Here is a 23,602-nt window from a genome sequence, read left to right as displayed (position 1 = left end):
AACTTTTACCCCTCACTGTTCAAAGTAGTGCATGATGTTTTCACTGTAAGACCCCATTAACACAGAGCTCATTAAAGCCACAGATAATAAATGAATGTACAAGAGCAAATATTTTGTTGAGTTAAAGATACAAATAATACAAATCACAAACAGAAAGACAAATATCCTACAGAAAATTTTACCCACTCTCTTTTTATTATGGAAGAGGAAAAACCTGATGTGTGTCATGCAGAAAGCAGTGCCTGCCCTAGTGGTTATAGGAGTTTCTGTCCATTGCTGACTTTGTATGTGAAACAACACCATTAGTAATCTTGGGACTGTTGGTCTCATGGCCACTGTTCTATTAAAAATGAAACTAAATTTATTGAAGAAGTTTATGTGAAAATGTGTGCCAGATTCAGCAGGCAACTGTACTGATACAACTTTCTGAAAATTGGATACTTTGGAATTGTCTGCTACCCAAATTGTATCCCAAGAAAATCTCCTGCCTCTACATATCAAGAAGTTTAGAATGATTATGCTGTAGTCATTGAGTGAAAAATTAGTTCCCAACCACATACATACTCCACATCCTGCAAAAGGGAGAAAACAAGAAAAATCAAAGCAAGCTAACTACCAGCAATATGTAAAAGTGGAGATAAGTTTGTTACCAGGTGTTCAGTCTAAGCCCTGCTGCTTGCTGCACAGAAAGCCAATCACTGAGACAATGAGTATTGTCAAAGAAGAAGGCTTTATTCAGGTGCTGCAGCTGAGGAGATGAGAGATGAGTCTCAAATCTATCTCCCTGATCAACTAAAATTAGGAGTTTTCATAGCAGAAATGTAACTACATACAGGAAAACAGGATGGGGGGGAATGATAAATAAGAGAAGTTGGTCAACAGGAAGCAGGTGGTTGGTTAGGCAACCATGATGGGTGAGAAGCCTGGTTCCTCATTGTCCAGCTGCTGAGTTTCAATTCCTTGATATTATCTGGGAGGTCTGATGATTGGATTCCTGAGAAGGGAAGTCAGATAAAACAACTGTAACTTTCTCAAGTTTTAAGACTGGGAGTGTCAATTTCTATGTTCATTCAAAAGAAACGACAAACAGGAGTTCTGTGGGTCCAGTTTCAAGTTGACTGGCTTGTAACAAAGGATACTTCATGATCTGAGAATACAACAAAACTAACTTCTCTATATGGTATTAACATGCAGATTGTAAATTTATTAGTAAATGTCCTATGTAATCAGTAATAATCTATCATTACCATTGTAATAGAATTTACTAAGCAATTTTGGATTTACACTCAATCTCTATATAACATTCCTATGGGGTAAAAAAGAAAACTATTTTATTCTTTTTATAGATGAAGAAACCAAGGCTCAGAGACATTCAATGATTACATAAAGTCACTGCTCATAAATGATAAAACTTGTACCACATCTCAGGTCTCCTTTTACTCAAAGTTTCTCTTGATACGTGGTGCTAAAAATGTGTCAATGCATAATGCAGTAAATGAAGTGATTAATTTTATGTGTCAACTTGAATGGGCCACAGAGTGCCCAGCTATTTTGCCAAACATTATTATATGTGTTGCTGTGAAGGTGTTTTATGGATAAAAATAATGTTTAAATTGGTAGAATAGTGAAGCAGATTGCCCTACATAATGTGGATGTGCCTCATTCAACCATTAGAAGGACTGAATACAAAATTCCACCTCCTGACAACCTTCAAACCAGATCTGCTTTTTTAAAAGTGTGTGGCAACTCCCCTCTTCTTGCTCGTGTCACTCCCGCTATGTAAGATGCCTCCTTCCTCCTTCACCTTCTGCCATAATTGGAAGATTCCTGAGGCTTCTCCAGAAGCCAAGCAGATGCCAGAACATGCTTCTGATACAGCCTGTGGAACCGTGAGCCAATTAAACTTTTATTTATAAATTACCCAGTCTCAGGTGTTTCTTTATAGCAATGCAAGAACTGACTAATACATGTCCTCTCAAGAATTCGTATGGTGAAGCCCTAATGTTTAATGTGATGATATTTGGATATGGGGTCTATCCTAGTCACTTTGGTCTGCTCTAACAAATGTCATAGACTGGATGGTTTAAACAGCAACAACATTTATTTCTCACAGTTCTGGAGGCTGACAAGTTCAAGGTCGAGTGGCTGGTGTCTGGTGTGGGCCAACTTCTGGGTTCGCAGATGGCTGTCTTCCAAGAAAAGAAAGAAAGGGGCAAGCTCTCCAATGCCTCTTATTCTAATGGCATTGATCCCATTCATGAGGACTCTACCCTTATGTCCTAACTACCTTCTAAAGGTTCCATTTCCAAATGCCATTACATTGGAGGTTAGGATTTCAACATACAAAGTTGAGGGCAGGAATTCAGTTCATAGCAGGGTTTTGGGGAGGTGATTAGGTTTAGATGAGGTCATGAGGGTGGGGCCCTCATTAGGGGATTAGTGCCCTTATAATATGAGACATCAGAGAGCCTGCCTGCTTCCTGGCTCTGCCATGTGGGAACACAGTGAGAAGGCAGCTATCTGCAAGCCATCAGACCCCTGCCATATGGGAACCCTGACCTCAGACTTCCAGCCTTTACAGCTGTCGGAAATAAATGTTGGTTGTTTAATCCACTCACTCTGTGGAATTTTGTTATGGCAGCCTGAATTGACTAATACATAAGATAAAGGACATTCCTTTGTTACCAGGGGCAGCCATGAAAAAGGAGTCTAGGAACTTAATGACAGACAACAGAAGAATTTTCTGCCTTCAATTTCTGCTCCCATCATGGCTGTGAAGTAAAGACTCTTTTATCTGCTAAAGGCAAAGGCGACAATATCCAGTAGGAGTATTTGAAGGGAAATTGTTTCCCAAAATAATCATTTAACAGTTTGTCATCCACATGGGTAAGTTGAAAACATCCACTTGCATCTGTACTGATGGAAACAGAAAATGAGAGGCCATCAGGCAAAAAAGCCCACCAGAGCCAATGTTCTATGCACTCCCTGTACAAAATCATCCCAGGCACTGGACAACTCTTGGCCACTTGGAATCTGTGGCTAGTCCTTTAGATTTCTTTCAAAAGTTGGAGATTTAGCGGTTGGAAGGAAACGATTATGCTGGGGTCACATCCTTGAGGGAGAGGAGAAGCTTGATGGTGCTGGCCCAGGGCCTGGGAGGCTGCATTCTCTCTGTTCTGATTCCTGCTGTTGATTTTCAACTGTGCAGCAGGACCTCTCCCCCAAGCATAAAAACTTGCCACTATGGAACAAACAGATAGCAGAGAACAAAAATTCTGAGGAGTCCTTTCTAAAACCACATGCAGCTTGGGAATGTCCACTTTCAAATTTAACTAGAAGTTTCTGGTAAAATTTGGAGTCCTCTTCCCTGAAGATACCACACAAGTTGTATGTACCTTAAAGGAGATAGGATAGAGTTGTATGTACCTTAAAGAGACTTGTAAATCTAGTTTGTGACTATTTCTGATTGATTGACAGGTGGATTATAAAGGATTTTAACAAGTGTTGATGGCAGGGAACAGCATCATGCTTCCCATGCCCTTTCCAGCCCCTCCCAGCACATGTGCTGTACATACTGCTGCAGGAAGCCTGGGGACAGCACAAATCCACCTCACACCCTTTCTCTGAATGCCAGCATCAAATGATTCCATACTGCTTCTACTCTGGGTTCCCAGGAGGAAAAAGAGGCCCTGGCCTTGAAAGAACTGTAGAATAATTTTCTTTTTCCCCAGAGCTGAAAGAGATAGATCTTATTTGCAATGCTATGTCACTATCCCTCAAGCAGCTGGTTTCAGAATATATAATGTGTTCAATTATGTTTTTGTTTTCTTAGAAGGAAAATGTGAAATGGGTTTTTACATACAGGTATATGCTTTTTAAAAACAGTTTTATTGAAGTATAAGTGATATACAAAAAATTGCTCATATTTAATGAATAAAATTTGATGAGTTTGGACATCCACCCGCACCTGTGAAACAATTACCACAATCAAGGTAATAGACATGTCTGTTACTTCCAAAAAGTTTCTTGTGTCCCTTTTTCTTTTTATGGTAAGAACACTCAACATGAGAGCTATGCTTTTAATGCATTTTTCAGTGCACAGTACAGTATTGTTAACTACTGATACGGTTCAGAACTGCGTTTGCATCAAATTTCATGTCAAATTGTAATCCCCAGTGTTGAAGGTAGGGCCTAGTGGGAGTTGACTGGGTCATGGGAGTAGAGTTCTCATGAATGGTTGAGCACCATCCCCCTTGGCCACAATAGTGAGTGAGTTTTCACAAGATGTGGTTGTTTTAAGCCTCCAGACATGCTTCCTGTACAGCCTGTGGAACAGTGAGCCTATTAAACCTCTTTTCTTTATAAATTACCCAGTCTCAGCTATTTCTTTATAGCAGTGCGAGAACAGATGAACACAACTGTAGGGACCCGTAAGTAGCAGCTCTCTAGAATTTATTTGTCTTGAATGACTGAACTTTACATCAATTGTACAACAATGTCCCCCTCCGTCAAGCCTCTGGTACTCAGTGATGGATTTGTTTCTATGAGTTTGACTATTGAAGATACCTTGTATAAGCAGAATCACATAGCATTGATCCTTCTGTGACTGGTTTATTTTGCTTAATGTAATGTTTTTCAGATGCATCCATATTGTCACGAATGGCAGTATTTCCTTCTCCTTTAAGGTTGAATAATATTTAACTATTATTTGTGTATACCACATTTTGTTTGCTCATTCTTCTGTTGATGGACATTTGGGTTGATTCCACGTCTTGGCTATAGTGAATAATGCAATGAGCATGGGAATACAGATATCTTTCTGTGACACTGATTTCACTTCCTTTGAATATATACCCAGTGTGGAATTGCTGGGTTATATGTAATTCTCTTCTCAATTTTTTGAGAAACCTCCATACTGTTTTCCATAGCAGCTGTGTCTGATTGTTTTAAAGCCATCTTCCTTATGGTTATCTGGCCCAAGGTGATACTCACTCCAGGTGAAGTGTAAAGAAAGACAACTTCTCTTTCCTGTAAGATTCTTTCTAATATCCTTGGCCTTCTGAACAATGGCTAGTGACACATCTGTGGCCTGTGTTTACAGAGTTGCTATCATCTCTGAAAATAATTGAACTTGCGAACCTGCAGCCCAATGGGCTTCTTCAGCTCTCCCTGTCAGGATAACATCTCCGTGATCACTTCTCCAAAGCCTGCTTTCTTTTGTCCCTACTTAGGGAAGGCTCTGTGAAAATTTCTGAATTCCAGAGGAAGGGAGAGTGCCTTGTAATATTTTTATAACACGGAAAGCAGAAGCAGCATTCATATGCACTAAGACACATTTACAATCTCTGGGACACAGCTAAAGCAGTGTTTAGAGGGAAATATATACCACCAAATGCCCACAGGAGAAAGCAGGAAAGATCTAAAATTGACACCTAACATCATAATTAAAAGAACTAGAAAAGCAAGAGCAAACAAATTCTAAGGCTAGCAGAAGACAAGAAATAACTAAGATCAGAGCAGAAATGAAGGAGATAGAGACACAAAAAACCCTTCAAAAAACCAGTGAATCCAGGAGCTGGTTTTTTGAAAAGATTAACAAAGTAGATAGCCAGCTAGTGAAACCAATAAAGAAGAAAAGAGAGATGAATCAAATAGACACAATAAAAAAATGATAAATGGGAGATTCCCACTGATCCCACAGAAATACAAACTACCATCATAGAATACACTATAAACACCTCTATGCAAATAAACTAGAAAATCTAGAGGAAATGGATAAATTCCTGGACACATACACACTCCCAAGACTAAACCAGGAAGAAGTCAAATCTCTGAATAGACCAATAAAAAGTTCTGAAATTCAGGCAGTAATTAATAGCCTATCAATCAAAAAAAGCCCAAGACTAGACAAATTCATGGCTGAATTTTACCAGAGGTACAAAGAGGAGCTGGTACCAGTCCTTCTGAAACTATTCCAAACAATAGAAAAATAAGGACTCCTCCTTAACTCATTTTGTGAGGCCAGCATAATCCTGATACCAAAACCTGGCAGAGACACAACAAACAAAATAAAATTTCAGGCCAATATCCCTGATGAACATTGATGCAAACATTTTCAATAAAATACTGGCAAACTAAATCCAGCAGCCCATTAAAAAGCATATCCACCATGATCAAGTTGGCTGCATCCCTGGGATGCAAGGCTGGATCAACATATGCAAATCAATAAATGTAATCCATCACATAAACAGAACTAATGACAAAAGCCATATGATTATCTCAATAGATGAAGAAAAGGTCTTTAATAAAATTCAACATGGCTTCATGCTAAAAACACTCAATAAACTAGGTATTGTTGGAACAAATCTCAAAATAATAAGAGCTATTTATGACAGTCCCACAGCTAATATTGTACCAAATGGGCAAAAGCTGGAAGCATTCCCTTTGAAAACCGGCACAAGACAAGGAGGCCCTCCTCCACCACTCCTATTCAACATAGTATTGAAAGTTTTGGCCAGGGCAATCAGGCAAGAGAAAGAAAAAAAGCGTATTCAAATAGGAAGAGAGGAAGTCAAATTGTCACTGTTTGCAGACAACATGATTGTATACTTGAAAAACCCCATTGTCTCAGCCCAAAATCTCCTTAAGCTGATAAGCAACTTCAGCAAAGTTTTGGGGTACAAAATCAATGTGCAAAAATCACAAGCATTCCTATACACAAATATCAGACAACTAGAGAGCCAAATCATGAGTGAACTCCCATTCACAATTGCTACAAAATGAATAACATACCTAGGAATACAACTTACAAGGGGTGTGAAGAACTTCTTCAAGGAGAACTACAAACCACTGTTCAAGGAAATAAGAGAGGACACCAACAAATGGAGAAAGCTTCATGTTCACAGATAGGAAGAATCAATATTGTGAAAATGGCCATACGGCTCAAAGTAATTTACAGATTCAGTGTTATTCCCATTAAGCTATCATTGACTTTCTTCAGAGAATTAGAAAAAAAAAAAACATTTTAAATTTCATATGGAACCAGAAAAGAACCCATATAGCCAAGACAATCCTAAGCAAAAAGAACAAAGCTGGAGGCATCACGCTACCTGACTTCAAACTATACTACAAGGCTACAGTAACCAAAACAGCATGGTACTGATACCAAAGCAGAGATATAGACCAATGAAACCAAACAAAGGCCTCAGAAATAATGCCACACATCTACAACCATCTGATCTTTGACAAACCTGACAAAAACAAGCAATGGTGAAAGGATCCCCTATTTAATAAATAGTGAAGAGAAAACTGGTTAGCCATACACAGAAAACTGAAACTGGAGCCCTTCCTTACACCTTAAACAAAAATTAACTCAAGATGGATTAAAGATTTAAATGTAAGACCTAAAACCATCAAAACCCTAGAAGAAAACCTAGGCAATACCATTCAGGACATAGGCATGGGCAAAGACTTCATGACTAAAACACCAAAGGCAATTGCAACAGAAGCCAAAACTGACAAATGGGATCTCATTAAACTAAAGAGCTTCCACACAGCAAAAGAAACTATCATCAGAATGAACTGGCAACCTACAGAATGGGAGAAAATTTTCACAATCTGTCCATTTGACAAAGGGCTGATATTCAGAATTTACAAGGAACATAAAGAAATTTACAAGAAAAAAACAAACAACCCCATCAAAAAGTGGGCAAGAATATGAACAGACACTTTTCAAAGCAAGACATTTATGTGGCTGACAAACATACGAAAAAAGCTTATCATCACTGGCCATCAGAGAAATAAAAATCAAAACCACAATGGGATACCATGTCATGCCATTTAGAATGGTGATTATTAAAAAGTCAGGAAGCAACAGATGCTGGAGAGGATGTGGAGAAATAGGAACACTTTTACACTGTTGGTGGGAGTGTAAATTAGTTCAACCATTGTGGAAGACAGTGTGGTGATTCCTCCAGGATCTAGAACTAGAAATACCATTTGACCCAGCAATTCCATTACTGGGTATATACCCAAAAGATTATAAATCATTCTACTATAAAGACACATGCACACATATGTTTACTTCAGCACTATTCATAATACCAAAGACTTGGAACCAGCACAAATGCCCATCAATGTTAGAGTGGATAAAAAAAATGTGGCACGTGTACACCATAGAATACAATGCAGCCATCAAAAATAATGATTTTATGTCCTTTGCAGGTACAAGGATGAAGCTGGAAACCATCATTCTCAGCAAACTAACACAGGAACAGAAAACCAAACACTGCATGTTCTCACTCATAAGTGGGAGTTGAACAATGAGAACACATTGGCACAGGGAGGGGAGCATCACACACTGGGGCCTGTAGGGGTGTGGGGGGCAAATGGATAGAAAGCATTAGAAGAAATACCTAACGTAGACAAAAGGTTATTGGGTGCAGCAAACCACCATGGCACATGTGTACCTACGTAACAAACCTGCACATTCTGCTCATGTATCCCAGAACTTAAAGTATAACAAAAAAAGAAGAAAAAGAAAAAGAAAAGAAAAACAAAGGTATTAATTCACTGTGACTAAATACAGCATTTTACTTAAAACTAAGTCTCTTAGAGTCACCATCCCTTCTCCTCGGCTGAGGTCTCATACTGAAACTCCCTGCTCACAGACAATGTCATCACGGTGCAGCCCTGAAGGCCTCACCTGGTTCTCCTGAGGAAGATAGCAAATGCCCCACTAGGGTCCCTTTTTGTTACAACCATGAGAGAACGTGCTGTTTCCAAGGCTGCTTAGAGATGTTAGACGTGGACTCGGAGGTCCTGAGTTTGCTCAGACGAGCTCGCAACTTCTCTGATCTGTTTCCTTATCTGAAAGTAGAGATGATAATAATTTATATTGAGAGTAAGACCTACTCTACCTATTTTATTGGAGTTGAATGAGACAACGTAAGTGGGAAAATGAGATGTTACAGTCTAAATTGTGCTTCCTCCAAAATCATATGTTGCAGCCCTATCACCCGGTACCTTGGAATGTGGCTGTATTTCTAGAGAGAGATTTTAAAAAGTGAGGAAGCTAAAATGAACCCATTATCATGGGCCCTAATGCAATTTGACAGGAGTCCTCATAAAAAAAAGGACATTCGGACACAAAAAGGGACAGCAGGGATGCACACACACAGAGGACAGATAACGTGAAGAGACAGAAAGAAGACAGCCATCATTATCCAGCGAGGGAAGTTGCAGAAGAAACCAACTCTGTCAGCACCTTGATCTTGGACCTCGGGTATTCAGAACTGTGAGAAAACAAATTTCTGTTGGTTAAGCTGTTACTGGTGGAGGGTGTCCAGGTTCTTGGTGTTTTGAACAAAGAGTTGGACAAAATGCAGAAACAAAGCAAGGAAAGAATGAAGCAACAAAAGCAGACATTTATTGAAAATGAAAGTACACTGCACAGGGTGGGAGCAGGCCGAGCACAGGAGCTCAAGGGCCTGGCTACAGAGCTTTCTGGGGTTTAAATACCCTCTAAGTTTTCCATTGGTTACTTGGTATACTCGTCTGTAAATGAAGAGGGTAAAGTGAAGTTACAAAGTTATTTACTTGGTGTACACCTTATGTAAATGAAGAGGATGAAGTAATGTTACAAAGTCATTTACTAGGTGTCCGCCCTGTGTCAATTAAGATGCTTTTCCTGTCACAGCTGAAGTGTTTTTGTTTGATTCAGTTCTAGGAAATCCTTAGGTTCTAGTCCTCCAGGCCCTATTGTCCTGCCTCAAAGCCACCTAGTCTGTGATATTTTGTTATGGCAGCCCTAGCAAATAAGTATAAAATGCAAGACATTAAACAAATATTATTATTGATTTGAAAAATATACACATCTTGCATCTTCTGCTGCATAATACAGTGTTGTAGGAACACCAGTGTGCCTTCCACCTCACCATCAGTGTCCTTTTCTGGTGAAACACATCAGGCTTTTCTTAAGGCACCCCGACTTCAGATGACTGAAATTTGCTTTGAAGAGAAACACCATTTCCCAGCTTCCATTTCCCAGCCTCCCCTCACTTGTGCACTAGCAGCATGACCTGGTCCCTAATTTCCATAATCCAATTTTATATCCTCTAGCCCTGTGATGGCAAAAGAGAAGAAGATTAAGGGGAAATAAATATTTATAAATGAACAGGGCAAAGGTTAACTATGCAATATAGTATTATTAAATATCTTTTTCTTTAAAGCAAAATATTTTCCTTAAACATTTTGCAGGTACTTTATACTCGGTGAAAATGGTAATGTGTCTATTTTTATGCTATGTGATGCTAAAAAAAGAACACAAAAATCTTTTCCATTAAACAATAGTAATTTGAAATCAATATCAAAATAAATTTATAATTATATGTACCTAGAAATGTTTTTGCCCTCAGACTCTCTAAAGCACCAAAATGTGATGTGTTTTTCATTTTTCTTGCTGCCTAAAAACCTTTTAAAATTTAATCTCTGCTGTTTTATCAGAAGATAGATTACTTGGGCAGTGGATTTGGATCAGGAAAATAAGTCCCTCACTTTTTTCATCTATATTTCATTTCCACCTGGATTGCCACTGACACCTGCCCCTTTTAATAACCACTGAAAATTAACTACTGAGTCCCCCAAATCACAGAGTTGTGTTTAAATTCTGAGCCTAGACCAAAAACTCTCCAAAGACTCCCTTCCACCTAACTGCCACGGTGCCCAAAGGCAAGTGATTTATTTTCACCCTCTTTCCACATCAGCCCCCAAGAGATGGCTTCAGAAATTAATCTAAACTCCAGGTCAGAGCCCATTGCCAAAATTCCAAATATCCCTAGTGTCCAAAGCTTCCTAGTTAATAGTTTGGGAATTAAAATAAATCAATGCAAAACAAAAACCTGGATTGCTGCAAAGAGCTAATAGTTACTATATTTCTCTAGTTGGGATATATATTTTTTGCTTCTTTGAGGTCCTCATAGCACAATATTTGTATCTCTGCCTGCCTGAGTCAGAGTCACTTATGAAGATTATTTCCCTGCCTGAAGATGCTGAGATTCCGGAAGTTATGAACCATCATCACGCTTCTCCATCGAGCTTCCCTCGGCTAGCCCACCACTACCCCAGAGGAATCTGAATGGCATTTCCCATAGAGAGGAGCTCATCGGGTATCTATTGGACTCAAGAGTTAGAAGCAAGTGCAGTGTCTCAGAAAGACAGGTAATCATGGCGTTATTGGAACGTTTCCTTATGGCTTTCATTCTCCATCCTCTATTGAACACATCGACGCCGACACAAAGACACTATTACAGATAAGGTAACTGTCCATTGGCCATCTTCTAAGAGACATTTTGCCCCAAGCGACCTAATCATTGGCAGGAAAGCTCGTGCTTTGCTTGTTTTTGCAGAAACATTTGGCAATGTTATAGAAATTGACATTTTTAAACAAATAACGGAAAGATTGCATCGGCTCCAAATGTAACGCTGTATTTAAAAAACGCAGTTTCATGTCTTACCGGGATTTTTAAAAATGAAACTTAGGCAGAGCCCCAGAAGAAGACTCCGTGACAGTAACTTTATAAGTAAAACAGGGCTGGTGAGCCCCCCAACTCCATCCCACCTGCACCTTAGTCTGCAGTTCTGCTTCCGAGAAAGAATGTCACCCCTCATCTCAGTCCTCAGAGAAGAATTCATTTGACTCAGCCCAACAGCGTCACTGCAAAGGGAGCTGCTCCTGAAGGATCAAGGGTATGGGACTTTTGTTCTGGGTTCTACATAAAATCCCCAGGAGACACATTTATTTTCTCAGATAGGGTTCTCTGGAAACTGATGCTGAGGTGGACTTTGGGTAGTGAGATGCTTTCTAGGGATGAACATTCAGAAAAGGAAGTGGGAGGAAGCAAGGTGGGAGAGAGACAAGTCAAACTATGATGCCAAATGGACAAAGCCTTACCCAACCCCACTGGTAGCCTTGGAGCTACTAGTGTTCTTCACAGTGTCCTGAGCCAGGCTGGTGTGACTGGGACTCACTTTGTCTCCAGCTGCAGGCTCTGGGAAAAGATGTGCAGTCAGGTGAGGTGACTACCTGCAGCTGGGGCAGACCCTGAAGAAGCCCATCTCAGGAGCCTTCTGGTAGCCACGTGCCCCAAAGCCAGACTTGGAATCTTTCGTGGAGGAGACCTGAAGACCACATGTCTGGGCCATGACATTCTCCTCAAAGCCTCATTAGCAGCCCACACCAGACCTTCCACCTACCTTGCCTCTACAGCGTGACAGCTCCTCTACTCCTCTGTGGTTCCCACACACTTGATCCGTCAGGAACAGCTCCCTTTGCAGTGACTCACTGTTGGGCTGAATCAAATGAATCCTTCTCTGGGGACCGAGATGAGGGGTGGCATCCTTTCTCTGAAGCAGAACCACAGCCCGCGTGTCCCTCTCCTCCAATGCACAGGAAAATGCTGCTCCTTCTCAAGGGCTGCAGTCAGCACCTGATGGAGCTGACCTCCTAAGAAGGCAGCGCATCGACTCTACTGAACCTCTGGGTTCTCACCTCTGCCCAACTGCCTTTTTAAAACATTGCTTCACCGGGATAAACAACTTTCAGAAAACACTATTCTAAGAGTTGTGATAAATACAGTGCTCCTCATCTTCTTACAATTACATATACTAAAAATTATATGTAATAAAAATGTCAGTAAGCAAAACAAATAAAGAACTTCGCCTGATGAGTATGAGCCTGAGACAAGCATGTCAGTCACAAACTGTTGCATGATAAAAAATTAAGACCTAATACGATGTGTAACTATTTGAAAATAAGAAAAAGATTGTATATAGTATGTTATCTATGTTTTTTCAGAAATATATACATATGTAAATATATATGCTTACCAGGAAAGCACAAAATCATTAAAATGTCAACTACAAACTGGTTGGCTAACAGGCTCTAAATTGTTTTATGTGAAAATAAATTAGGAGGCAATTAATAGAAATCAATAGAATTGAAATAGATGGAAAAAATCCTGATGGTTTCGGAGAGAATGAACCATATAGAACCCAGCGAGGGCTGTGAAACCGAGTGCAGAAAGAGAAGAAAGGAGATGCTTCTTGGTGACAGATGAGTCCACAGTTGGAAGAACATCATTTCTCTTCAGAAGCGCCCGGCAGAGCGGGGTTCAAAAACGCACTGGCAAAATAGGCAGGCTAACACCTCTGAGCTAAGGTGCTAGTCACTACTCAGATCAAGAAAACTCCACAAAAACTAAGAGAAAAGAAAGAGCAGGAATGAAGTTTAAGAAAACTTTTTGTATACTGAGAGACGCTAAGTATAATAGTTTCCAAAGTATTCTCCTGGGATTCCAAAGCTCTCGTTTCCAAGGCAGTTTAGGAAAGAGACTCATGGAATGTTTATCAGACACAGTATAGAATGTTAACAAAATAAATCTTATGCAAGCCTTCTAGAAGGTTCTAGTAGATCTCTTCTGTGTCTTCTAAGAGGCAGAAAGCAAGGAAACCAAGAAAACAGACATTGTCTAGAATTCTATTATGTGCCAACACAGAGCCAGCCACTTCCTGAGAACTGTCCCTTTAGTGTCCAGCAACCATTCATTTTACAATTCTGGAAACAGAGACCCAGAGAAAAAAATAACAGTTTTGAGGGCTTATTGAAACGAACACTCATAGCCCAGAGCCAAGTCCAGGCTTGTTGGCTTCAAACATTTGTGCTTCATTCTGGGTAGAGGCATCACTTTGCTCTGGGAGCCCCTGGAGAGCTGAGCTCAGCCTGGAGGGTCCTGTGGTCTCCCACAAAGATCACATTCTGTTCTCTCCATCACATCTCCTCCTTCACTCTGCAGCTACAAGTAATACGAAATTTATATATTTAGAAACCGTAGGAGTGGCCCCTTTGTTGGCTGTTCAAGGCTAGCTCTGACAACTCTCTTGTGACCAATGCCCCTGCAGGCATGTATATTCCACTACTTTCCCCCAGTTTTGGAGAACCCATTCCTTGTATCCCAGCCCAGCTTCCCAGCAAATGACAGGCAAGGACAATGATCACAGTTCAGAAGCCCCCTCTCTGGGGTCAAGCTGGCCTGGAGGACTCTCACTTTCAAAGATGGCATTTTACACATGAGTTGATGCAGCAATAGAAATGTGTTTTGGAGAATTTAAGTATGTCTATTGAATCAAACTATCTTCATCTACACTCAAATTACCCTCAAACACATCTCAGCCAAGATTAAATAAAAACTTCTATTGTATGCAAACAGGTCCAATTTATCTAGATTTCCAATGTGCTTTAGAGTTTCCCAAGGTATGTTCTTTTTCTTTCCCCTGGATCGATTGTTCCCATTTTGTTGCATTCCCTCTGATTGGCATTTAGAGTGTGTAACAATTAACTCTGTGCTGGGGCTTTGCAAACTTTCACTGATCAATGTGTGAGGGGAAGCACTTGCCGAAGCCTCAGAACTAGGCAGTGGGAGACTGGGCTGTCTGCCTGTGAAGCTCCACACTACGTAGCCTCATTTACTTATCTACCTGTTTCATCTAACCATTCTTCAGTACTTGAAGGTCAGGTTTGACTAATAATTTCTATTTAGTTCCAACTATTAGCATGTTTAATTTCCACCACACAAACAGAATAATGAACAAGATATCCATCTTAATCACCCATTTGTGAATATGTAAAAAAAAAACACTTAAAATGAAGTGGGATGCAATTACAGGGAAGGAAAAAATAGAGGAAAGAATAGATAAATAGATGCTTATGAAAAAGCAGTGTAAAGAAACTGCACATTCAAAGCAACGTACCTCCTTTTCCGATGTGCCTTCCCAGCAGAGTGGATTTCCTTCTTATTTTCCCCTACTTAGTGACCCAATCTCACCTCTTCTCTTTCTCAGGTTGCTTGTGAACCCCACATTTATCTCTTTGTCATCACCTAGATTTGCTGAACAGTTAAACTCTCCTCATCTTTTCCTCACAACCTTTGTGATCTGAACACAACAAGATCCCCAGCAGAACAATGGGGAATTCCTTTTATTGGGACATTACATTTTTTCCTTGGCAATTGAATAATTTTTGCTATTGTTATACAACTTAAAGTATGGGTGTCTTTAACGTCTGAGCTTGCACCAGATACATTTCTACAGAGAGCCCTTAGCCACGCTTCACGCATTCCCTTACCAGCAGGATGTCTGATAAGGATTTTCTGTGGTCCTTCCAGTGCAGTGCTGGCCTCTGGGGCTACCTTCTGACATGGCAGGGTGGAGCCTCCAACTTACTCCAGAAGGAAGAGGAGACGGCAGGATTCCCAGCGCAAATCCCTGCTGGAGAGTTGCTGTACTATTAATAGAAACTTAGCCTCAAAGGGGTCGGCAGATATTCGGAGGAGAAAGAGGTTTTCATGTGCAGTCTTCAGAATCAGTGCTTGGTCAAATAGTTTCACTGATGTTCAACCAAATGGTTGTAAAGTACTGGATCCCAAATATATACAAGTGTTTTGGTTACAGTTCCTTGATAAGGAATATCAGCTTTCTCATAGCACTGTGCAGTTATTGGCAGCTTTGCATTTCAAGTTGAAAAAAACAAACTACTCTGCTAGGAAAGCAATTCATCCAGTAAGAATTTTAATTTTATATAAAATCATATTTCTAGCAAACTCGGCATATTGACTTTTACCTTGTACTCATGGAAAAAGCGGGAAGAAGGACTTTGCTCCCCATGAAAACTATTACCCCCTGATGGCAACTGGTCTCTCAGAGTGTAGGAATTGTGGTTACAATTCCATGTTGCTTCACTGAATTCTTTACTCTAAAGAGTTTTCATTTGTTTGAGTTGGATACCCCAAGAAGAAATCTATTTTGGGGGTGCTCATTCCCCTTTGTCTTAGACAATCTTTGCCTTTCATCTCTCTAGATAAAGTAACTCACACATAGCCTGGTCTATGACAGGCACCCAATATGGGCATACCTTAGAGATACTGCGGGTTTATATCCAGACCACCATAATAAAGCAAATATTGAAATAAAGTGAGTCATATAACTGTCGTGGTTTCCTACTGCACATAAAAATTATGTTTACACTATACTATAGTTTACTAAGTACAATAACATTGTATAAAAATTATACATAATTTAATTTAAAAAATACTTTATTGCTCAATGGGGTAAGAGTCATCTGTGCCTTCACTGAGTTCTAATTCTTTTGTTGGTAGAAGTTCATGCCTCAATGTTGATGGCTATTGAATGGTCAGCATGGAGGTTGCTGAAGGTCTGGCTGGCTGTGGCAATTTCTTAAAATAAGACAACAGTGAAGTCTGCCACAACGATATACTCTTCCTTTCGGGAAAGACTTTTCTACAGCATGCCATGCTGTTTGACAGCATTTTGCCCACAGCAAAACTTTCAAAATTGGAGTCAATCTTCTCCAAACCTGCCACTGCTTTATCAATTAAGTTTATGGAATATTCTAAATGCTTTGCCATTGATTTGTGCCAGGACAGAACAGGCTGCTCGTTCTAGTGGTCCAATAATGATATGCAGACAGACTGGGAAAGAAGGGTTTATTTCTGCAACTAGTTGCAGGGAAAAGGTCAAAGTAACTCAACAGACCAATTCAAAGTTAAAAGCTTTTTTTTTTTCAGTGCTTAGATATATCCTAAGTTCTATGCCTACATGTGAGTGTGTACCTACAAGAAGGAGTTTCATTTAATCAACAGCTAATCTTTAACTAGGGCCTAGGGTCTGGAAAACTTCCTCTAGAGTTTTGGAAAATTTCTTAATCTTAATTGGGCCCTGGTAGAAGGTGTATGTGTTAGAACGCTATTATTCAATCAGACTTTACTGTCTGAGAAAACACGGGTGGGGTCTTAATGGATTTTTTTCCTCTTTTTGCATTCCAGCCCTTGAACTTAGACACCAGTTATTCCAGTTCTTTAATGCTTAACTTACACATTCATTAAAATTATAGTAAAGGGTTAGTGGAAACTGACTGCTCTGGTTGCTAATGGAAACTGGCCTGCCACAATTTCAGCAACGTTCACAGCATCTTCACCAGGAGTAGATTCCTTCTGAAGAAACCATCTTCTTTGCTCATCCATGAGAAGCAATTTCTCATTTGTTCAGGTTTGATCATGATATTAAAGCAATTCAGTCCCATCTTCAGGCTCCACTTCTGATCCTAGTTCTCTTGCCATTTCGACCACACTTGCATTTACTTCTTCCACCAAAGGCTCAAAGTCTTGAAGCCCTCAAAATCATTTATGTTGAAGAAGTTGGCATCAACTTCTTCCAAGTACTTGTTAATATGCATATTTTGACCTCGTCCCACAAATCATGAATATTCTTAATGACATCTACAATTGAGAATCCTTTCCAGAAGTTATTTAATGTACTTTGCCCAGATCCATCAAAGGAACCACTATCTACAGCAGCTCTAGCCTTATGAAATGTATATCTCAAATAATAAGACTTGAAAGTCAACATCACTTCTTGATTCATGGGCTGCAGAATGGATGTATGTTATCAAGCATGAAAACAACATTAATCGCCTTGTACATCTTCATTAGAGTCCTTGGGTGACCAGGTACATTGTCAATGAGCAGTAATATTTTGAAAGGTATCTTTTTTATGAGCAGTAGGTCTTAACAGCGGGCTTAACATATTCAGCAAACCATACTATAAATTGATAATGCCATCATCCAGGCTTTGTTCTTCCATTTATAGAGCACAGGCAGAGAGACTTAGCATAATTTTTAGCAGCCCCAGGATTTTCAAAATGGCAATGAGCTTTGACTTCAACTTAAGTCACCGACTGCGTTAGCCCCTAACAAGACAGTCAGCCTGTCCTTCAAAGCTCTGAAGCCAAGCATTTATTTCTCCTGTCTAGCTGTGAAACTTCTAGATGGCATCCTCTTCCAAGAGAAAATTATTTCATCTACATTAAAAATATCTGCAAAGCACAAAGAAAGAGGTATGCCTTCAAGTGTCTTCCAAGGAAGTCTGTGATTCTACCTCTTGGGATAAGACCCCATGTAATGAATTAATATATACTGCATGCCTAATAACTGCAGGTAATTTTCAATGAGATAGAATTTATTTCTCTACATCATGGTCTTATTACTCCACAAACTAAAAATCAAAATGAAACATAACTGAAACTTCCTTGATAACTTGGCTGTGTGTCTGCCTAGTGATTTTTTCTTTTTTTCTTTTTTCTTTTTCTTTTTTTTTTTTTTTTTTTGTTGAGACAGAGTCTCGTTCTGTCACCCCGGCTGGAGTGCAGTGGTGCTATCTTGGCTCACTGACAGCTCCGCCTCCAGGGTTCATGCCATTCTCCTGCCTCAGCCCCCCGAGTAGCTGGGACTACAGGTGCCTGCCACCATGCCCAGCTAATTTTTAGTATTTTTAGTAGAGACGGAGTTTCACCATATTAGCCAGGATGGTCTCGATCTCCTGAACTTGTGAACCGCCCGCCTCGGCCTCCCAAAGTGCTGGGATTACAGGCATGAGCCACTGTGCTCGGCCTCTTTTTTTTTTAAATCTAGTTTAATTTTAAGTTCAGAGATACATGTGCAGGATGTGCAGGTTTGTTACGTAGGTAAACATGTGTCATGGTGGTTTGCTGCACCTATCAACCCATCACCTACGCATTAATCCCAGCATGCCTTAGCTATTCTTCCTGATGTTCTCCCTCCTCCTTCCCCTAAAACAGGTCCCAGTGTGTGTTGTTCCCCTCCCTGTATCCATGTGTTCTCATTGTTCACCTCCCACTTATAAGTGAGAACATACAGTGTTTGGTTTTCTGTTCCTGTGTTAGTTAGCTGAGGATAATGGCTTCCAGCTCCATCCATGTCTTAGCAAAGGTCATGATCTTTTTCCTTTTTATGGCTGCATAGTATTCCATGGTGTGTATATACCACATTTTCTTTATCTACTCTATCATTGATGGGCATTTGGGTTGATTTCATGTTTTTGCTATTGTGAATAGAGCTGCAATGAACATACACGCGCATGTATCTTTATAACAGCATAATTTCCATTCCTTTGAGTATACACTTAGTAATGGGATTGCTGAGTCAATGGTATGTAAAACCCAAAACTATAAAAACCCTAGAAGAAAATATATGCAATATCATTCAAGACATAGGCATGGGCAAAGATTCTGTGATTAAAAACACCAAAAGCAATTGCAACAAAAGAAAAAACTGACAAATGGGATCTAATTAAACTAAAGAGCTTCTGCACAGCAAAGGAAACTATCATCAGCGTGAACAGACAGCCTACAGAATGGGAGAAAATTTTTACAACACATGCATATGATGAAAGTGTAACATCCAGAATCCACAAGGAACTTAAAAATATTTATAAGAAAAAAAAACCCTGGGAAATTCTCAAAAGAAGACATTTATGTGGCCAAAAAACATATGAAATAAATCTCAGTATCACTGATCATTAAAGAAATGCATATCTAAACCACAATGAGATACCTTCATGCCAGTCAGAACAGTGTTATTAAAATGTCAAGAAACAACAGATGATGGCAAGGCTGCGGAGAAATAGAAACACTTTTACACTGTTGTGAAGGCAAATTAGTGCCTAGTGATTCTTAAAGCAATCAATTTATATGTATTCAGTACAAGTTATGTGTAAGATTCTAAGCTTTAAATACACATCTCCTGACTAACATGGAAGTTTGGATAAAAGCAATACCAATCCCTGTAAGCTTGGTTGTTTTGTAATCATAAAATATTTTGTAGGATTATCGGTTCTGAGGATGGCAGGGCACAGTACAACACTTGAATAGATGAGCTCTTTGTTACTGGAAGCCACATGTGAGAGAAGGCTGCTACACAGGGCCATGCAGAGCCACGCTTGGGGCAGGGTGACCGCAAGCTTAATTATGGCAAGCAGACTGGGATTCCCTGGGTTCCAGAGTTCCCTGTGGATAGGCTAATTTGATGACTTCTTGGGCTCAGCATAGGGCTGTACCTATTTATGGGCTTTTAGGATGGGTACCTTGTGGCCTGGAATGTGAAGGACACATAAGAAAAGGGGTTAGTGTATGAACTTAACAGCTGATCAAGGAGGGGAAATGCACAGCCTCTACTCAGGGCATCAAAACTGGGTAAAGACAGTGTTAAAAAAAAAAAAAGAAAAAAAAAACTAAATAAAATCTTGTATTACAATGATGCAATATGTATCTTGACCTGAAAGTCAAATGATGGCAATTCCTCTCCCACCAGAACTTTAACAAATCTCTTTAATGCTGCAATGTGTTTGTGTCTTTTTTGAGTCATGGAAATGCATGAGTTACAATATTTTTGTAATTCAGTTGAGAAAGAAAATAATCACAAGTGCTCTTTGAAGACATTTTAAACATTGTTACTGGCATAAAAACTGAAGTTATGGGCCGGGCGCGGTGGCTCACGCTTGTAATCCCAGCACTTTGGGAGGCCGAGGCGGGTGGATCACGAGGTCAGGAGATCGAGACCATGGTGAAACCCCGTCTCTACTAAAAATACAAAAACTTAGTCGGGCGTGGTGGCGGGCGCCTGTAGTCCCAGCTACTCGGAGAGGCTGAGGCAGGAGAATGGCGTGAACCTGGGAGGCGGAGCTTGCAGTGAGCCGAGACTGCGCCACTGCACTCCAGCCTGGGCGACAGAGCGAGACTCCGTCTCAAAAAAAAAAAAAAAACTGAAGTTATGTTCAGAGTTGAGATAGGATGATTAAAATACGGTGAGTTCTGCCTATTATCTGAAGGCATCTGTGGACAAATTGCTATTGCACCGGTTTCATAGTTTGAAGAAGTGAACAACTAATGGCTCCTCCAGGGTCACTGCATGAAAGAGCATAGTGAACAAATGCTTCAGGGTACAAGCCACAATTTAACAAAACCAGTTTGTGTAATTGGGGCAGATGGTGTTTTGTAATGGAATTATGGGGCTGTATCATCACACTATTTGCCAAGTGCAACTTGAGGTCTTCCCTAAACCCCACGACCAGTGTGAGAAGGCTGTCTATAAACTCACTAGAACTTCAAATAAAAGTTGACTTGGTTTTTAAGAGAGTAGTAGCACCAGAGATTTGATTCGCTTTTTAAAAGTGGGTATTTAATTAGAGACATTAAAAATATTCATTTCTTTTCTCATAGAAATCTTAAAATAAATTTTCTCCTATTTGTACTTAGGAAACAAACATAATTATGCTTTATATCATGAGTTACACCAAATAAAGACAGTCTTATTTAACACCATACACACACATATCTAGATATATATTTATATATCTATATGTAGGTATATCTATATATACATGTAGACATATTTATGTCTATGTATACACAAATGGTATGCAAACACATACACTAATTTTGTTATTGGAGGAAAGTCACTTTAACTCCTCTGAATGGACCTGACGATTTTCTTTTCCAATGGAAGGAGTTGAACAAGAGCATCTTTAAGGTCTTATTTATGTTTTACAGCCTTGGTTATGTTAAGAGCAAAAAAGAAAAACAGAAAGAGGGTTTTATATCTTATAGTTACAGAACATCTCTACTTCTTACATTTTAATTCGTTCAGCGAAAGAGACAGTAGCTGATCTCATGTCCTTGCTTTTTTTCAGAGCTCATAATTTAATATATTTGCATAAAATGAGGTGGGGAAAGCTAGCTAATCTCCTTTACTTGTAAAATACCTTAAGGAAATTTTTTATTAGTCTACAAGACCAAAGGGCAAGTGTTAATAATAAATAATGAGAGCATATGGTAGAATGACTGATTCATTTGTGGTCTACCAGTTGTAACCCCTTGTGGGGAAAGAAAAGAATCCAGGCAATAATGTAAAAACAGTCCCTTACAGTGCCAGAATCTCTTAAGCCTTACACTATTTGATTCATCTTTAAAATCTCTTTCCAATTAAACATGCTGATACTTGGAATTAAATAAAAGCCTTACAGACATCCTAGATTTACGAGCTGGAACTGAAGATTTCCTGAGATCAATTACATCATGCATTTTCAAGAAAGATGCAATTCCACAAAGCCGCTGTGTTAAGCTCAGTAACAATTACCATCAAGAAATACAGATTGGAGACCACACAGCAGTAAAGTACATCAAGATTTCTCTTCGGAGTACGGGAGATTTCAAAGTAGCCTATGCTGAAGCAATGATTTAGGATTTCCACCCTTAATCTTCTAGCCTACCAAAATAGTTCCTTAATGAATAGAGGAGCTGAAAATTTTTGTTTGCATATCAGTTTCTTACTAGCTTTTATTATTATGAATCTGCATCTCTATGAAATATTCTTCAGCCCTGAGAAGAGATTTACAATTCAAACATTATGTTGAAGCATCCCATTCTTGCAAGAAAGTAATATCATGCCCTTGAGGGGCTCCACCTGCTAGCAATTCGAGCTTTGCCAAAACATTCAAATAGCTTAGCATGTATACACTTCTCCAGAAAATAAACTGCATTCTATTCTTCTTTGCATCCCCAGGTATAACCTGGTGACTGGCAGAAGCTGGTCATCAGCAAATCTCTGTGTGGTGGCGGTTCTTGAAGACGAGGCACCAGGTTGCACACTTTTGTTATATTTCCTTTGCACCCTGTAATGGGTTGAACACCTACTTGTCCCACAGGCAATGTGATGGGTGATTGCTGGATTTGCATACTCTTCTTAAATTACGATTCTTTGTTCACTGAAGTTCAAAGAAAACAGTGCATGACTTCCATGTTCCAGCTGCTTATCAAAACTCTTTCTTTCCATTCAGGCAGAGAGAAGTCTGGAGCTCCAGCCTCAGTTTTTTTCTCAGGGACCTATGTGAAGTGTCATCTCATTTCCTCCCCCACAAAATAAAAAAAAAAATGGGGCAGTTATGCAACAAATCCACTTTGTGCTATTTCCAGGTACATGAGACTGTCCATGAGATATGTTTTGAATGCCAAACACCGAATATATATTTTTAAAGCTTTGTTGAGATATAGTTGACATACAATAAACTGCATTGATGTTTTGACATACGTATACATCTGTGAAATCATCATTATCCTTAAGACAGCAAACATATTTATCACCCTTCCAAAATATTTTTTGCACTGTATTTATTTGAAATTTCCAGCTTTATTGAGATATACTTATGAAAATTATGTGTTCAATATATACAATGTAATGATTGGATACACATGTATAATGTGAAATGTTTTACTACAAGCAAATGAGTTAACATATTTATTACCCAAGGTCATTGCTTCCCTTTTCGTTTTATTCTGTTTTTGGTGAGAACATTCAAGCAAATTTTAAGTATACAATATAGTATTTTTAACTATAGTCCCCTGAATTTACTTATCTTGCGACTGAAAGTTTGTACTCTTTAACCAACATCTTTCCTGTTCCTCTGCTCCTCTGCCCTTGGTAACCACCAATTTATTCTCTGTTGCCGTAAGTCCAACTTTTTTAGATTCTACATATAAGTGAAGTCAGGCAGTATTGGTCTTTCTAATTTTGCTGATGATGAAAATGGAAGAATAATGTAAATTGGGACATTCCCTGAAAATGTGGGACATACCTGGCTTTAGGATTCAGAATATAATAATTATCATAAAATTTAAAAA

The 23,602-nt window shown here is 39.4% G+C and overlaps 1 long non-coding RNA gene across 1 annotated transcript in view; it reads right to left on the bottom strand.

Annotated features, from left to right (window-relative positions):
• Window positions 1–743: 743 nt before the first annotated feature.
• Window positions 744–23,602, bottom strand: part of LOC129464826 (uncharacterized) — a 37,073-nt gene continuing 14,214 nt past the window's right edge. The window contains exon 3 of the long non-coding RNA XR_008651766.2: window positions 744–994. This is a non-coding gene — a long non-coding RNA (uncharacterized lncRNA). The remainder of the gene's footprint in view (window positions 995–23,602) is intronic.

Source organism: Symphalangus syndactylus, chromosome 16 (assembly GCF_028878055.3).
Source record: "Symphalangus syndactylus isolate Jambi chromosome 16, NHGRI_mSymSyn1-v2.1_pri, whole genome shotgun sequence".
Classification (NCBI taxonomy): Eukaryota; Metazoa; Chordata; class Mammalia; order Primates; family Hylobatidae; genus Symphalangus; species Symphalangus syndactylus.
This window is presented reverse-complemented; position numbering and strand designations above follow the sequence as displayed.